At 36.6% G+C, this 19,020-nt stretch overlaps 1 pseudogene across 1 annotated transcript; it reads right to left on the bottom strand.

Moving 5' to 3' along the window:
- Positions 1–15,302: 15,302 nt before the first annotated feature.
- LOC105537641 lies at positions 15,303–16,305 on the bottom strand (annotated as a pseudogene). The gene has a single exon (XR_001005752.1). The product of XR_001005752.1 is annotated as a GTP-binding nuclear protein Ran-like (transcript).
- Positions 16,306–19,020: the final 2,715 nt, after the last annotated feature.

The raw sequence follows: 19,020 nt of genomic DNA, 5'->3' as shown, positions 1-19,020 counted from the left end.
ATCCGCCCGCCTCGGCCTCCCGAAGTGTTGGGATTACAGGTGTGAACCACAGCGCCCGGCCACAAACAATAAGTTTTTAAAAAATAACTTTGCTGATATACCAGGGAAGAAGACAAAATTAAAGGAAAAAAATTAGAAACAACAAATGGAACATACAGAAAACAATTACATACCATGGTAGATATTATCCCAAATGAATTAATAATTGCATCAATAATTACTTTAATTTCAAATTGTCTAAATATCCCAATTAAAAGACAGAGGTTTTCAGAGTGGTTTAAACAAAGTAACCAACTATGTGTTTTCTACAAGAAATCCATTTTAAATATAAAGACTCTGATAGGTTAAAAGTACCGAGATTAAAAAAATACCTACTATGCAAACACTAATCAAGAGAAAGGTAGAGTAGATATATTACTCAAATTAAGCAGATTTCAGAAAAAAAAAATGAAAATTATAAAAAAGAGAGGTGTTACCCGATAATAAAGAAGTCAGTTCTTCAAGAAATCCTATCAATCCTAAATATTTAAAAATCTAATAGTAGAAAATCAAAATACAATGAAGCAAAGACTAATAAAACTATTAGAAGAAATATACAAATCCACTATTTTAGGTGGACTTTTCAACATCCTCCTATCAGTAACCGATAGATTAAACATATGGAAACAATTGAGATTTGAAATTTTTGAAAGTAGGCTTTCTAATACACTCTCCAAATTAAATGCTTAGGTATAAATCTAACAAAATGTAAGCAGGATCTACATGCAAAAATCTACAGAATTCTGACAAAAAGTCAAATAAAATCTAAATAAGTTGCGAGATATTCCATATTCACAAAATAAAAGACTTAATTGTGAAGTTGTCAATTCTTTTTAAACTGATGTATACATTTGATATGGTTTGGCTGCACCCCCACCCAAAATCTCATCTTGAATTGTAATGCCGATAACCCCCACATGTCTAGGGCAGGACCAAGGGTGGAGGTAACTGGGTCATGGGTGCAGTTCCCTACATGCTGTTCTCATGATAATGAATGAGTCTCTTGAGATTTGATGGTCTTATAAGATTCTGGCATTTCCCCTGCTTGCACTCACTCAGTCATGCCATCCTGTGAGGAAGGTGCCTACTTCTCCTTTGCCTTCTGCCATGATTGTAAGTTTACTGAAGCCCCCTCAGCAATACAGAACTGTGAGTCAATTAAACCTCTTTCCTTTATAAAATATCCAGTCTCAGGTATTTCCTCATAGCAGTGTGAGAACGGACTAATACAACATTCAATGCAATTCCTCTCAAGATCCCAGAAAGCTATTTTGTAAACATAGACGAACTATTCTAAGTTTTATATGGAAGGTAAAAAGTTCTAGAATAGCCAAGAAAATAGTGAAGAATAACAAAGTTGAAAGACTTACACTTTCAGATTTCCAGGCATAGTTTATGGCTACAGATTAAAAGACAGTATGGTATTGAAAAAAATGGATACATAAGTTAAGGCAATAGATTAGAAAGAGCAGAAATAGATCCACACAAATACAGTCATCAGATTTTTAACAAAAGAGTGAAATCAATTTGATGGAGAAAGGATAGTATTTTCAACAAATTGTGCCAGAAAATTAACAACCATATATTTGTTTAAAAGAGAGGCTTTACACTTCGCAAAAATTAACTCAAAATGGACTATGGAACTAAATGTAAAATTAAAAACTGAAATATTCTTGAAGAAAACATAGGAGAAAAACCTACATACCTTGGAATTGATTGTAAGTTTCTTAATACAAACCAGTAGAACAATCTATGAAGAAAACAATGATAAGGAATTTATGAAAGTTAAAACTGTCTGTTATGTGAAAAGCACATTTAAAAGAAGATTGAAAACAAGCCACAGACAGAGAAAATGTTTGCAAAAACACATAGCTGATAAAGAACTTGTATGAAAACACTCAAAGAACTCTTAAACCTCGTTAGTAAGAAAAGGCCAGTGCAATGGTTCACACCTGTAATCTCAGCCCTTTGGGAGACTGACAGGAGACTCACTTGAGGACAGAAATTTGAGATCAGTCTGGGCAACATAGGGAGCCCCATCTCAAAAAATAACTAAAACTTAAAAATAAATAAATTAGCTAATCATGGTGGCATGCATCTACAATCCCAGCACACTTTGGGAGGCCAAGAACGGGAGGATTGCTTGGGCCTAGGAGTTTCAGGCTGCAGTGAACTATGATCACACCATGACATTTCAACCTGGACAGCAGAGTGAGACCCTGTCTCTTAAAAAACAAACAAAGAAAAAAACCACGAAATTTTAGAAAAGGTTAAAGATCTGAACAGAAGGAACACCAAAGAAAATATATAGGCAGTAAAGCAGCATGTAAAAAAATGCTCAACATCATTTGTCCAGAGAAACTGCAAATTGAAACAAGGAGCTAATACATGGCTATTAGATGGTCACAAAAAAAAAATAAAATCCACAATAGGAATAGCTCGTGAATATTCAGAGCAACAGGAACTCTTATTCATTGCAAGTGAGAATGCAAATTGATTCAGACACTTTTAGAAGACTGATAATTTCTAACAAAACTAAACACATTCTTACCCTATGAAATAAGAATTGCACCCTAGGTAAATGTTGAACTGACTAAAAACTTCTGTTCCCGCCAAAACCAACATTTTAGTAATTATTTATAATTCTATGAATTATTTATTATAAATAATACAATATAATACTATTAATTATTTATTATTATCCATAATATAATAGTTAATTATTGTTATTATTTCATAGTATTATTTATAATACTATGAAATATAACAAAACTCAGAGAATAGTGTATTAACTGGCAAAATCAATAAATCATAATAATGTAATCAGGCCAGGTGCAGTGACTCATGCCTGTAATCCCAGCACTCTGGGAGGCTGAGGCGAGTGAATCACTTGAGGTCAGGAGTTCAAGACCAGCCTGGCCAACACAACAAAACTCTGTCTCTACTAAAATTACAAATATTAGCTGGGCATGATGGCATGTCCCTGTAATCCCAGCTACTTCAGAGGCTGAGACAGGAGAATAGCTTGAACCTGGGAGGTGGAGGTTGCAGTGAGCCAAGATCACACCACAGAGTGAGACTACATCTCAAGAAAAGAAAATAATGTAATCAACTAAGATTTGGAAGGAAAATTATTTAATACATTTACTGCAAAAAATTACTGGAATTGTATTTTTAGTGTAATAGAGAAACAGGCATGAGATTCCTGAAGTTTGATAGAAAACAAAAAAAGTACCAACTATAGTAGATGCTCTAATGTACCAATCAGATCCACAATCACAATAGAAAAGGGAGTTCCTCTCCTACCTCTTGGTAGTGTTGATGAAAAAGCCTTCAGACAGACCTTGAAGACTTTCAGATATCAATCTTCTTTGAGGATTTCCTCCACAGAAAAAAACCACCTTGCCCAAGTTCTTGCCCCCTTCCCCATACAATTTATATCTAGTGACTGATCATTGTGAGGTGTAATGCCAGATAGTTGCTCAAACTGCATCAACTCTGTAACTGTATCCCAGCTGCAGTGATTTCCGTGAAGTTGGCTGAGAGCTTCATCATAGTTTACTCTCTCTTTCCACCAAATTCTACTATCATCCTCTGTCTTTCACAAATATTAATCTCAAGAGCACTCCCTGATAGACATTAAACTCTAACTTTTGTTTCTTAGACTGCTTTTCAGGGAACTCAACCTGTGAAAGTTATTGTCAGCAGTGATATGGGAAAGGAATGTAAGATGGGCTTTTGAAGGAGATCACCTGATGTAGTGGTAAATGAGGACCTCTTCATTGGTGGTAGATGAGGCACAAATAATCCTCAGTAAAATGTAGCAGTGAAATTGTTAAATGAACTGCTTTCTTTTGTATACAAAGGGAAATGCATTTGCTGATTTGAGGTTTTAGGTATTTGAAAACTATGGAGGAAATAATTACTACATAGATAGTAGAATTGACTTATGCTGAACTTACTTGATGCTCTGGTAAAGGAATCAAAAACTGGGAGCTATTAACTCAATTAAAAGCTATGTATAAAAATCAGAAGATTACCTTGGTAACATGAAAAGAGGCTCTCATCTCCTGCAGTAGGAGGGCATTTCTCAGGAGATTCAAAAAAGTTTGAAATCTCAAAGGATGGAGATGAGTAATAGCCAGGTCAGGGTCTTAGTTGGGAAATAAAAAAGCGTAACTCTAGATATTTGAATTAAGGCACCCCCAAATCTTTTAAGTCCCATAATCCCCTGGATCCTGAGAGTCCTTTAAATTTCTCAACTATTTCATAGCGGAACTAATGCTCTTGACTTTATTCAAGATTATACAGAGCTGTCTCCCCTATATGACTACACATACTCCACGTCATATCCTATCAGGCCAATATGAAAAGTCACAAAATACCAAGCCAGGGACTTTCTAAGCTAACTAACAAGGAGATAACCTTTTCCCAATGTAGCTATAGGACACAGACATGCATAAGCATATGCTAAAGGAGTAATGATGGATCAAGGGAAGTTGGAACATTCACTTGAGTAAGAGTATTTTTCAATATGGAAGCCCTCTTTATGGATACAGAATTTATTGCCTCGATCAGTTTCCAAAATAATAGTGCAAACATGCTGCTAGAATGGCACCTAGAAACATGAGACGCAATGCCCCTACACCAATGAGATAGAATTGACATAGCAAATGGTGGAAAAAAGGGATAAAAAGCAAAGAAGTATCATGTCTGAGCAGATACATTAAGCTGAAAACTCACCATATGGTTTAATTCATAAAAAGGCTTGAACACTGTATCATCATGTCACTTCTAACGTGATAAGAAATGTCCTGGTGAGGATAAAGCAATATCACTAAGAAGTTTAGTAGTGGTTCTCCTTGGTAGTCCAGGGATGACCATAAGATAATTTGTCTGAGAACTGGGCTTAGAAATGGGAATTATGCTCCAAAAAAAAAAAAAATAAATAACAAACAAAAATAGAGTCCAGGTGATGATACTAAACTATAAGAAACCAAATATATAGAATTATTGTAATAATAAGAAGTAAAGTCCAAGGGACAGCCAAAGAGAGCTGACATTTAGAAAACTAAGTACGTAAAAATCCCTAGACTCAGAAGAGTGTTGCTCAATCTGCACAATAAGGAATTACTAAGGATGGGTGGGCAACAAGCTGAGGGCAATGTTCCTAACAGAGACTCATAAGCCATTATCCTGTTTATAGACTTGAGCAAATTTTATAACTGGACCGCATTTAATGAGAGGCCAGGTCTTTAGGAGTAAGGATCTTAAAACACTGTGGCAGTGTACATAATATTGATTCTCTAATAATTCCCTAAAACAACTTCCAACTAATGATTTGGGTAACTGACCATTTGGAAAAATGATTATTCAAGTATTTTCAAACTTTTTGGACACAGTGTTCTATTTGATATTTACACCTGGAGATCAGAACGTTGTCATGGGCCCTGTTAGAGTGGAAGTATATGGAAGTGAGGTAACAAATGGAGTCCAGGCCAAGGTTCATGTCACAGTGGGTTCACTGAATGTGTAGGTTCACCTGCTAGTCATTTTCCCAATCTTCAGATGTATTGTTGCAATAGACATATTTGGCAGTTGTCATAGCCTCTACAATGGGTCATAGACATTCATAGTGAGTGGGAATCTCTAAAATTATCTCTCCCAACTACTGGCCAAATAATATCATACTCCACGCAGAATGGTAAAAATTAGCACCACCCATAAAGACCTAAAGAATGCTGGCAAAATGGCCCACTTTTATTTTATTTTATTTTATTTTATTTTATTTTATTTTATTTACCAGTTTGCCCTAAAAAAAATCACACAGATCCTGAAGATGTGTCTGTGTTTGCAAGACACAGATGATAGTGACTGCATACCCAACCAAGAAGTAGCATTGATTACTACCTCTAATGCTAAATATGGTATCCTTGCTACAGCAGATTAATACCTTCTCAAGTATGTGATATGTGGCTATTGATATGATGAATGCATTTTCCTATGGTGTAAGAAAACAGGATCAGCAATCCTTCACACTTCCTTGAAGTGAAGGACTGTGTGTATTCCAAAATTTTTCCTTAGGCTATTTTAACCTTCCGTCTTTTGTAACAGAATCTTATCATATCTGGATACTTGAAACATCGCACAGAACATCAAGTGGTCTCCTATATTAAAGACACAATGCAGAGCAAAAAAGACTAACACACTAGAAATCTTGGTAAGACACAAATATTGCAGATATTTGGCTATAAACCTTATAAAATGCTATGGTTTTAATGTGTCTTCAAAGTTTATATGTTGGAAACTTGATCCCCAATGTGGTAGTGTTGGGAGGTATAGCCTAACGGAAGGTGATTGAGTCATGAGGTCACTGGCTTCTTTACTGGATTAATACCACCATTGTAAGAGAGTGTTTGTTATCACTGGATGGAGTTTCTCATAAAATAACATGTTCAGCCCCCTCTTCTTCTCTCTCCTAGCTTATGTGTGCCATTCTGCCTTTCATCATGGGATGATGCAGCAAGAAAACCCTGGCCAGATTTTGGCCCCCTATTCTTATACTTCCCAGACTTCAAAACTGTAACCCAAAAAAATTCTGTTTATTTTAAATTACCCAGTCTGTGATATTCTGATCTAGTAGCACAAAATTGACCAATACACAAATATTTAAAGACCTGGCATAATAGAAACTGTTTTTCTTTTTATAAATTCAGCAGTCTGAGGCATGCACAGACATCCCTTCCATAGTAAAGAACAAATAATTGCATTTTGCACCTCCCACACAATTCCAGACACAATACTGTCTGGAAGGGTTATTTTTGGTTATGGAAGTAGTATATTTCACACCTGGGAAAACTGGGTCAAAAAGTAAAGCAATCCATATGTAAAAAAAAAAAAAAAAAATCTGCTAGCTTTAGTAGGGTGCAGTGTAGAAATCCTTGGTTATGTCTGACCTGCCAAGTTTTAAAGTCAGATAGACCTAGCGCCACTACTTATAAAATGGAAGCACCATATGCATGACCAGAGGGCACAGGCAAGCTACAGAGTGGGCAGCTCAAAACACTATGTCACATACCATTGTTGCATCAGTGTCTCTTCCTCACACCTGCATGGGAAACTCTTTATGACTCTGAAGGAAGAGATAAAAGACCAAATTTGGTTAATTAATAGGTCAGGTTAGTACGTAGGTGCAGTCCAAATATGGATGGTTATTAAACTAGAGTTTTACTCAGGGAAGTCTTAAAAGACATTAGTAAAAAAAAAAAAAAAAAAGAAAGAAAAAATCATCCAGTGGGCAGAGCTTTGTCTTGTGCACCTGTTCATCCAGCGTGTGACAAAGGAACTGATTCAAGGTTAAAGTATATATGGATTCATTAGAAAATCAGGGTCATGAAAATATGAGGTACAGGCAGGTGGTTGGACATATGGGAGTGAGTATACGTGAGGACATTTGTATTGCATGGTAACATGCAATGTATATCTTAAAAGTTTTTTTTTTTAATATATGGTACAGTGTCTCAAGTAGGTACACTATTTTGCTCCTTTAAACTGGGTCTGAAAGCAGAAGTGGTTCCGCTTACCATCACTGCCAATAACTCACCTGAAGAATCTATGCTTCCCATCTAGTCTCCATGAATTCAGAAGTTCTGGTTCTCAAAGAGAGAACATGTCCACCAAAAGCACTGCAAGAATCCCATTGAATTACAAGTCATAGCTGCCACTTGAGATTTTGGAATTTTCATGAAAGAAAATCATCAAGGAAGAAGAGTCGACATCTTGGTATCAGTAATTAAGGTGATAGAGAAGCAACTGAAAACATGGATGGCATTACACAGTGGAAGCTGAAAAAATAGGTTTGATATATAGATAATTCACTTGTGTACTTCTGGGTGCTCTCTTGCCCATTTGACAGTAAGTGAACAAGTGTGGACACCCTGTTTGAGAAGGGAACTGTGACGAAGGGTACAGATAATTTAAGGATGAGAATTTGAATCACACCATGAAGAAGACCATTAAGACCAGTAGGGGTGTTACCTGAGGATGAGGCAAATATAGAATGGATAGAAGATAAGAAAGTGGATGAATATAATTTACAGTCTTGTGACCAGTAACAGCAGCTGGGACTGTAGTTCATCCTACTCATTTTTCTTTTCTAAGATTCTTTCAGGAAGAGAAGCACTCTGGAATACTAGAGGAACTACTTAAACTCCTGCAGAAGGAAGTGGATCTTAGCAACATAAGAATCACCTATGGTGGTATCTGTGATACCCCCTCCTGAAAAAAGCCAGCACTAATTTGGAGTGACAAAGCACATAGGGCACAGAATTTAAGGCGATACACCCTCTCAAGTGAGGGCGAGCATTTCCTTGAATTTGTTCCCTAGGCACTTCAGTCGATTCACCCTAGTCCCTGCTTGTTCCAGAATTGTCTTTGAAAATGGAAGATTTATCCCTTAGCTACTGGGAAAGTTGTCAGAAGAAAATCTTTATCTGTCAGCAATCCTTAGGATGGGCTTTGGTTGAAAAAGTGGCCATCCAAAAGTCATAACCGCTACCATTGGCAGCCCATAACCCAAAACTACTGATCCACTAAAAAATGTAAATGCCTGGCTTCCTCTCCCCAACTCAGGACAATTCTGTTGGGACATCTCGGCATCAAAGCTTACTGTGAGGTGGCTGAAAGCTTCACTGAGACGGCATCACAGCTCAAATTTTTCTTCATCTTAATACTGCTTTCTTACCCTCCGCACAGGTGTTCATCACAAGAGCAATTTCTAATTACTTTCCTTTTCACTGACTTGTATTTCAGGGTCTACTTCTTGGAGGAAATCTTGTGAAACCAAAAATAAATAACAAACACATTATGTTGTTCTGTTAATAATTTTCAGGAGTTTAAGGTGAAAACTATTATCACTCATCAAAACATCCTTACTGGATCCACCCAATTTTATTCATTGTAATTTTTCTTAAGTTTTGACTTGAATATTCCTATGTAATTTTTCCCTCTCATTCTCCCCACCTCCCTTCCTCTCCTCTCTCTTCTCCTCCTCTCTCTCCCTCAGTTTCTCTTTTCCTCCCCTTTTCTTCCTTTTTTTTTTTCTTTTTCTAAAGGTGGCTACATGGCTATGTACTATATGTACTATGTACATGGCTATGTACTATGTACTATAGGCAATTCTCAGATCAAAACAGGAACATTGTACATCTAACTACAACTCCATTACAGGTACAATCTACATTGCTCCAGTGCCTGGATATAGTCAGCCTTAACATTAAATATAAGAGCTATTTAATTTGCTACAACTTGTAAGTCTATAAGGACATATGAACTTATTCAGGAAAATCCTCCTTATGAGGAGAATTCCTCTCTTTCTCTCATATGTATGTAACAGTGATCTCTTGACCTATTTCTTATGTAATTTTTATGCCCCGTTTTTTCAAGATTCTATGTACAGACAACATAAATATTAGCTAAAGTTGAATAGCTAGATATAACTAAATTGACAATCTCCCCAGAATAAAACTAGTTAGGAAAAGATTTGCTCTCTGGACTGAATAATTAAGAAAATGCTCTACTTATTTTAGGCTAAGCTAGCTTGGAGACATGACCATGGCTTGGAGCAAGTTTCTTGCTAGATTTCATGTACTGTGGCTATTCAAACACATACAGCACAGCATCAGAGCATATCTGATTCCTATTATCCCTTCTAAAAATTCTGCCTATATACAGCCATAGAAATTTTTTGGATTGTATCTAGGTGATAAAATATGGTTAGATGCATTCATACAAAGCTTTCATTAATATTCTAGTAAGTCGTATCTGTGACTTTATGTGTGTCCGATTATGGAGTCCTTTATAAAAATATATATTTATAGTGTGGTTTGAAGTTAGCTTTTACAAAAATCAGTAATTTTTGTTCAAAAATTTTTTTTTTGCCTATCACATTGTTTTGAAAATCAGATTTTTAGAAGACTGGACTATGAGACTTAGTGTGATGTAGTTATTATTTTAACCATTCAGGAAAAAAAAAAAAAAAGTAATGTTGCTTCATGATTTTATTTTAAGTAGAAATCCCCCAGGAAAGATTGCAGAAAAGAGCATGGGTTCTAGTGAAAATATAAGCTCTTAGCTTTGTTAATCAACCAGAAAAAATTGAAAATGTTTCTGTTATAAAGCACAAAAACAGATTTTCTGTTTATAAAAAAATGCAATCTAGACTCTGAAATTTTTAACTTGAAAGTTGTAACCATTATTTGAATTTTCTCCTTCTTTGCAGTTAGTCATAGATAGACTTACAGAGTCAGAGTAGATGAAGTTTGGCTTAGTTGACCATATAAAAAATTGGATATTTGCCAGTTGCCACTCTGAATTATCCTGACATTTGAAATGTTTATTCAAACCAAAATTATTTTTCAGCAGGTGCAGATACCCTTATTTACCAGATAAATGAGCTCTTCCTTTTCCCTTGTCTTTTATTATCCTTTAGCAAATGTCTTTTAGGTGCTACCCATCTCTCCAATCAGTGGCTTGACAAGAGAAGAAAATCAGTAGATCTATGTATCATATGACAACGCTTAAGGGCTCTGCCTGTATTCATTAAAGGTGATTCCTGTTTATATTTCCAGCTGAGACTGTGAAAGTCTGGCATGAGTAAAACTTTTACTAAGAGGTCTTACATCATAAGGAAATTGGTTTTAGCTTTGTTCAGGATATATTTTTAAGAGAATTATACTACTATTCTAAGCTCTGTGAAGGTTAAGACAGTGTTTAATTTGGTTGTTGTTGTTTATTTTTACATCCTCAGTGCCTTACACAGTGATATCCAGCAGATGCTCAGTGAATACATGACACTCAATGAATATATGCCTTCTTTTGATTTATCTTCAAAAGTTGAGTACTGCTTTAGAATTCGATTCAGATTCCACTCTATTTTTTTTTCAGTTCCTCTATACATCATGTAGTTTTTGAGCTGTGGTCACATATATTTACTCTTTAAGTCTCCCTGAAATGCTTCAAAGGAAAGATATTCTTGAATTTAAGATTAGACATAAGAAGCACAGCAATAGTATGTGATGGCCTCAAGTGATCACAGTCAGGATACAAACCCAGGTTTTTATTAAATTAGTACTCTGTGATCTTTCCATCAAACTGTAATGGTTTCTCTTTTTTTGTGAGAATTTTGTTTTCTTTTTAACATTTTTTAAATTTAATTTTTTGTAGTTATATAGTAGGTAGATATATGTATATATGGTACATGAGATGTTTTGATGCAGGCATGCAATGCCTAATAATCATATCATGGAGAATGGGTTATCTGTCTTCTCAAGCATTTATCCTTTGTGTTAGAAAGAATCCAATTATATTATTTTAGTTATCTTAAAATGTATAATTAAATTATTATTGACCATAGTTATCTTATGTACTACCAAATACTTTCTTATTTATTTAACTATTTTTCTTTTACCCATTAACCATCCCCACCTGCTCCTCACTCCCACTGCCACTACCAGTACCCTTCCCAGCCTCTGACAACCCTCCTTCTATTCTTTATCTCCATTAGTTCAATTGTTTTGATTTTTAGATCCCACAAAATAAGTGAGAACATGCGATGTTTATCTTTCTCTGCCTGGCTTATTTCACTTCACATAATGACTTCCAGTTCCATCCATGTTGTTGCAGATGAAGATCTCATCCTTTTTTATGGCTGAATATGTAATGGTTCCTGAAAGGAATACAGGGAGTCTAAAAAAGATATGAATGCACTATTTTATTTAATATTAAGGAAGTTATGGAATGGCAACATTAAGGTAACAAAAGGAGAAAACTTTGATGGAGTTAGGTTTTAAAAATAAGGAGAGGGAAATACAGATAGGACTAAAGGACTCAAAGTTAAAAGGTGTAAGACATGAAGATCTTGGAATGACAATCTACCAGTAGGTGGAAACGTTCAGAAAATATATAATTGAAAGGTGGAAGTAAAATGCTAAAATGAATCTTTGGCAAAATAATAGTTTAGAAAGAATGTGATAAAAATGCTTTGGAAATAACCTATGGTAGAAATAACTAGTTGTAATTTTCTCTTCTGTCTCACTCTGAGCAGCAAATGCTTTCAAGTTCTTCATTATGTCCACAGGAGATTCAGACTCCCATATAATCTCATGCTGGTTGTATTAGTCAGGATTCTCTAGAGAGATGGAACTAATAGGATTCTAATAGAATATATATATATATTCTGTTATAAAATCAGGAAACCTATGTATCATATGACAATGCTTAAGGGCTTAGATATAAGATATATATCTCATATCTATATCTATCTATCTATCTATCTATCTATCTATCTATCTATCTATCTATCTATCTATATATATACATAGAGAGAGAGAGAGAGGAGAGAGAGAGAGATCTAAAGAGGAGTTTATTAAGTATTAACTCACATGATCACAAGATCCCATAATAGGCCATCTGCAAGCTAAGGAGCAAGGAGAGCCAGTTTGAGTCCCAAAACTGAAGAACTTGGAGTCCTATGTTCAAGGGCAGGAAGCATCCAGCAGGGGAGAAAGATGTAGGCTTGGTGGCTAGGCCTGTCCACTCTTTTCACATTTTTCTGCCTGCTTCATATTCTAGCTGTAATGGCAGCTGATTAGAAGGTGCCCACCCAGATTAAGGGTGGGTTTGCCTTTCCCAGCCCACTGACTCAGATGTCAATCTCTTTTGGCAACACCCTTACAGACACACCCAGGATCAATACTTTATATCCTTCGGTCTGATCAAGTTGACACTCAGTATTAACCATCACAATGTTATTGAGAAGGGTCTTTAATGTGTATTCTGGTTTTGGGGTTCTAAACCTCTGCTTGAGTAAAAATCAATCTCTGCTTTGCTTATGAGTGCTATAATTTCTCCCAAGTCAACTGGTCTCTTACTTTCTTTTCTACAGCATATACAGCTTCACCAGACTTACTGAACTCTTGGGTATTTTGATCATCTAACACTTCTCTTTTTTGTGGATCCCCATTCTCCCCTCATATGAGGCTACCACAGAACATGTTTTCTAGGGCCCTCTCTCTTTTGATACCCTATCTTGAGCTACACAGGCCAACATGGTCTTCATGTCACTCTTTCACCCTATGTGTTAGACAACATGCCATATAAGTATACTTTTACCCCTAATTTACTCTGGCAACTTTCAGATCTCAAATTCTGACTTTGCCATTGCATAAGAGTTTAAATAAAACATAGGAGAATCTGACTGACTTAACCCACATCATATTCCCACTTACCTAACTTTCTAAAGAAAATAAAATAAGCACTCTGAGTATTTCTACCTCCAGCAGGGCCTGAGCTTGGTTGCACTGTGGTCATTTGGCTGAATGCTACACCGCCAATGTAGGAGAATGTCACAGCACTCCGTCGCTACATAAGGCACAGATGCATGATGGAGATACTAATGTTGGGGTTACAGGAAGTATGAGGACTCAGTAATAAATAACATTATGAGTATAAGAGATAGCATCAAATATCCAGGAACTCTATTTTTATTGTGGCCGTTGAGAGCACCATGTAGAACCTTGCTATAAATGTCTTTCCATTTTAGAATCTGATTCTACTTCAAACTTTTTTTTTTTAATTTCTACTTCTAGGATTTGGCTGAAAAACACCTTGTTGGTTTCACAGATTTAGATTCTCTCATAGATAGAAGAACCTCCATATTGTTGCAATTTGGCTGGGGAGTCCAATTTTACAACTCTTGTCCTATTGTCACAGCAAGTTTAGAATGTATTTCAGATTGTTTTCATTTGAAATTAATAAACATTAATAACAAAGTACTTTTAATTAATAGTAACAGCTGAGTTTTATAAACATCCATTTTGTCCTTTCAGCTTTTGCCTAGTGGTCTTGTACACTAATGGGAGATACAAGTACACTGAACAAAGTTTTCAGTTTTACAAAAGTCAAACTTGAAAGTATGAATTGCTCATTTTCTTTTTTCTGACCCTTTCTAGACACTATGTTACTAACATCTCTCTTCCGAGAATAGAATGAAAGAGTATCATTCAAAACGGTTTGTGCTCAGATGTAAGCAGCTCAGCATAGATAAGTCCTTCTATTGTCTAAGCTGGTGGGAAAAGTAATTTATGCTGTGGTTTCTGCAGGAAATATGTTGTACCAACCAGTGGGCACATGTCTCATGCCTTGGCCTTTAAAGTGTGTTCAGCCATCATGCCAACATTCAGCAGTCAGTGGGAAAAATGAGGAATTATAGGTTAGGTATGTATGAAATATATTTGGTAAATAAGATTTCAGTAGTTCTGTCTTAGAACCTATAGAAAATATTCTGGATGCTGCTGCAACAGAGATTTTGACTTTTATAAAATGCTGTAAGACTATTAATTTATTTTTACTGATTGTAATGTTGTTTTTAAATGTTATAACTTTTTAGGTAGTAGTAAAAATATAAAAGGACATATTTAGTGAAAAAAATCACACATTAAGTTTGTCTCTTCAAATATATTGAAAATAAATGAATTACTGTCTTCAAATGTATGCTGACATTTATTATCCACCATTGGCACCAGAGTGACATCATTAATCACACAAAGCTCATAAGACACCGAATTTCGCAATTTGCCTATATAATAAACCTACTCATGTAACCCTGAACCTAAAATAAGTTTTTTTTATATATATATATATATATGAGACTAGGTTTTTAAAAAAATAAACAAAAAGACCATAAGAAACAAAAATGCTGAAGCAATATTAGCATCTGATTCACATGTTAGAAATTATTATAAAACAGGGAGGCGACTGCGACGCATGGCGGCGAGCGGTGTGGAGAAGACGCGCGGGTGGCGGGGCCTTGCACTGCGGCGGCCCTCCGGCACCCTCGTGCTGCCCTCCTTCCTCCAGGCCCTAGGACCTCATGCCGGGGAGGCAGCGTGGGCCCCAGGCGCGGGTACTCACTGCGCCTCCCGCAGACGCCGGCTTCCCGGCGCGGTTTCCAGCGCCGGGAATCCTTCCACTGTCTTGTCTCTGCCGCGCAGTAACGCCGACCCCAGAGCGCACCCGTTAGGCGATGAAGGCACAAAAGAAGAAGAAAACCCGGAACAGGGCCTCGGTGGCAAATGGAGGCGAGAAGGCCTCAGAGAAACCCGCCCCAGAGGAAGTTCCCGTGCAAGCAGTTGGCCCAGGGATTGGCTTGGTGTGTGGAGCGACTGCAGCTGGGTCTCAAGAGGCAGAAACCCACCCCGACACGAATATTTGAAATACAACTTTATTCTGATTCTAAACGAAAAGGAATGGGAATGACAGTAACAAACAAGATTTCACCACTGAATATTGTGATGTGACTGTAGCAGTCTTATATTTGAAACTCAAGGAATCAGCTGCGTTCCAAAACAGCTAAATATGCAGGTCCAAACAATGAAGGTATTTTTTAAACTGCCACATTCACTCCAAAGCCCACTCATTTCCTTCAGCATCCCACAGATGAAGCACATGTTCCGCTTAGCTAGATAATAATGAGGTGGCACACACGCTGCACTGCTGACATCACAGGACAGCTGCCTATAAAACTAGACTTCTGACGCTGGGCTCCAGCTCCATTCTCACAGGTCATCATCCTCATCCGCGAGAGCAGTTGTCTGAGCAACCTCTAAGTTGTGCTCATACTGTGCTGCCAAAGCCGCGTCCATGACAACTTCCAGTGAGGCAAGAGCAGGCATGGCAACAAATTCCAAGTTAGGGTCTCCAATGAGCTTCCTAGCAAGCCAGAGGGAAGGGCTTTTCAAAGTTGTAGTTACTTTTGGCAGATATGTCGTAGTACTGAAGATTCTTCTTTCAGTGGAAGCCAATGGATTTCGCCTTCACTTTCCTGTCCTTAATATCCACTTTGTTGCCACACAACACAATGGGGATGTTTTCACACACTCGTACCAGATCTCTGTGCCAGTTAGGCACATTCTTGTAAGTAACTCTCGATGTTACGTCAAACATTATGATGACACACTGGGCTTGGATATAATAGCCATCTCTCAGTCCGCCGAATTTCTCCTGGCCGGCTGTGTCCCCTACATTGAATTTAATAGGTCCTCTGTTGATGTGGAACACTAGGGGATGAACCTCAGCACCCAAGGTGGCTACATACTTCTTCTCAAATTCACCAGTCAAATGATGTTTCACGAAGGTCGTTTTTCAAGGACCACCATCACCAACCAATACAAGTTTGAACTGGACCTGGGGCTCTCCCTGAGCAGCCATCGCTGCGTTCCTTCCAGAAGCGTCTCCGCGCCCGTCCGACTCATCTTTTTTTATTTTATAGCAATAAATGTAGAGTTATCTAAATACAAAAAAAAAGAAAAGAAATTATTATAAAACAATTGCATTCAAAGACACGATTTAACATATCCAGCTACAGAAGTTGTGTATAGGAAAAGTATAATTTTTCATTTAGATTAAAAGCCCATGGTTCTAAATGACTTCTGCACATTTTTTATTAAAAGTTTTAAATGCATTTTTATAATATGAAATGATGGCTATTAAGGTATTAACTACAGAAGCAGAAGAATACTTTTCAAATAATTAAAATGTCAAAATTCTGTAAGTGTTATCAGGTAACTAAATAGAAAATTAGTTATTTTAAGATTAGCTTGACTTTTATGTTTTAAGAGTTGACACAAACTGCAGATATTATTGTGATTGTACTATTGCAAAAAAAGTTAAATTCAATATTGAAGATAAAATTGTCTTTATAGTGATTATATAAATACACATTTTATTTAAGCATATTGTCATGGTAAAAGCAATAATCTTACTAAATTAAGAAGGTTTCAGAGCAGAAATATACTTAAAGTTGATTACAGTAAATATATACATGTATAATTATATTCACATAAACTTTAATAATCGATCCATTAAAATCCAAGTTTACAGATGTAAAATGTTTAAAACATTATGTACATAAAGAAACTGAACTAAAATATTTTGTGATATTTGATGTAAAATTTCATAAGTATAAAAATGCATAATCAGTAAGACAGTATATCATTTGTTGTTTTAGGACCATCTCTAAGATTATAGAAAAGGCTAGGCAGTTGAAAAACTACTTTGTATATTAACTTAAATATCATACAGCGGTATTGGACCTCATTAGATCTATCTAGGTTGTAACCCTACTATTTTAATCTACTGGGTACCTTATAAAGTAATACTTAGATTTAATCATTGATAACATTAGTCTGGAATTTCTCTACTTTTGAATGATAAGGATGTCAAAAGTAGTTAATTAAAAAGATGCTAATACTGCTCTCACCTAAGTGCAGTCTCCTGACTTTTAGTCAAGATTCCTGGGTTCTCATGAGTCCTACACTACCATTAATGGCAAGAATTTAAGATTTTGCCATGAAAACCACAGAAAAAATTCATTTGTCACCCCTTTTCTCAAAAGTCAAAATATATATTTATAAAAACATTTATTTATGTTTTAATTCTTATCCTCCACCCTCAGTGAAATAATCTTTAAACATAGACCATTTCTCTTTAAATATTGTACTCCTCTCATTCAAAGGGAGCATTAATCATAATCACATGAGCAATTTTCCATGTCTGGACCAGTAAACTAGATTTCCTCGAGGTAGTTACCCAAGTTATTCTGTAAAAAAATATGCCCCCTCCCTAACCAGAACACTACAAGACATGTGCACTGCTCTGAAGAATGCCAAGGAGCAGTAATTATACAGATGTGAGGGTGATCTGGCTAAAGCGTCTGGTACCCAGTGATCCATGATGCTCCATGTGTGTTCGTCTGGAACCACTTCGCTTAGTCAATGAGGACCAGACAATAATATATAAATTGCAATAACATACAAATTGTTTTTCTTCTAGAACTCCTGAGATTGAAAAGACACCTAGGCACAAAAGAAACTCTAATAATACACCCCCATTAGAATCCCCATGCTCAGCTGCACAACAGTTGATATTCCTCTCATTCAGCATATTCTCTCAGTGTGTCAGATGTGATGAGCATTAAAGCATAACTGCAACAAAGAGGTTTCCTCTTTCTTTTTTATTTTATTTTATTTTTGACAGAGTCTTGCTTTGACGCCCAGGCTGGAGTGCAGTGGTGCGATCTCAACTTACTGCAACCTCCGCCTCCCGGGTTCAAGCAAATCTCCTCCCTCAGCCTCCGGAGTAGCTGGGATTACAGGTGCATGCTGCCATGCCCGGCTAGCTTTTTGTATTTTAATAGAGAGGGGGTTTCACCGTGTTGCCCAGGCTGGTCTAGAACTCCAGAGCTCAGGCAATCTGCCTGCCCAAGCCTCCCAAAGTGTTAGGATTACAAGCATGAGCCACCGAGCCCGAACCAAGAAGTTTCCTCTTTCATTCATTCACTTAGTCAAGCAGTCAGTAAGTTTCTACAGAGCACCTAAAAATGTTACCTACTTTACCAGAACTAAGAATATTATATTGCATAAGAAAAACTTGGTTTCTATCCTTCTTGTTTAGTGAATAGAGTAAATAAACTAATAAACTCCAATGAAGGAAAAGATCAAAGAGTCAGAGAATAAAAATGTAAAGGTGTACATTTGTATTGGGAAAATGACCTACTTAACACTGAGTGATGAGAAAAGGCTTCTCTGACAAGGTGATCTTAAACTTGGAACTGAAGGGTGAGATGAAGCCAGCCATGCTGTATAGCAGGAGAAGAGTGTTTTAGCAAAGAGACTGATTTGTGTAAAGGCCCTGAGGTTGAAAAGAGTTTGCACTATATTAAAAACTGAAAAATGCTTGTTAGGCTGCGGCACAGTAAACAAGGTGGATTTGTGGCATGAGATGAGGCCAGAGAGTTTAGCAGGAATCACATGAAGTAGAATCCTGTGAGCAATGGAAGAACAATGTGATGTGTATTTTAAGCAGGGAATTGATACAAACCTGTTTACATTATTAAAAGATTCCTTGCTACTCTGTAGAAAATAA

The sequence above is a fragment of the Mandrillus leucophaeus genome, unplaced genomic scaffold (genome assembly GCF_000951045.1).
Source record: "Mandrillus leucophaeus isolate KB7577 unplaced genomic scaffold, Mleu.le_1.0 Scaffold177, whole genome shotgun sequence".
Classification (NCBI taxonomy): domain Eukaryota; kingdom Metazoa; phylum Chordata; class Mammalia; order Primates; family Cercopithecidae; genus Mandrillus; species Mandrillus leucophaeus.
The sequence above is the reverse complement of the archived record's forward strand: the minus strand, read 5'-3'. Positions and strand labels throughout refer to the sequence as shown.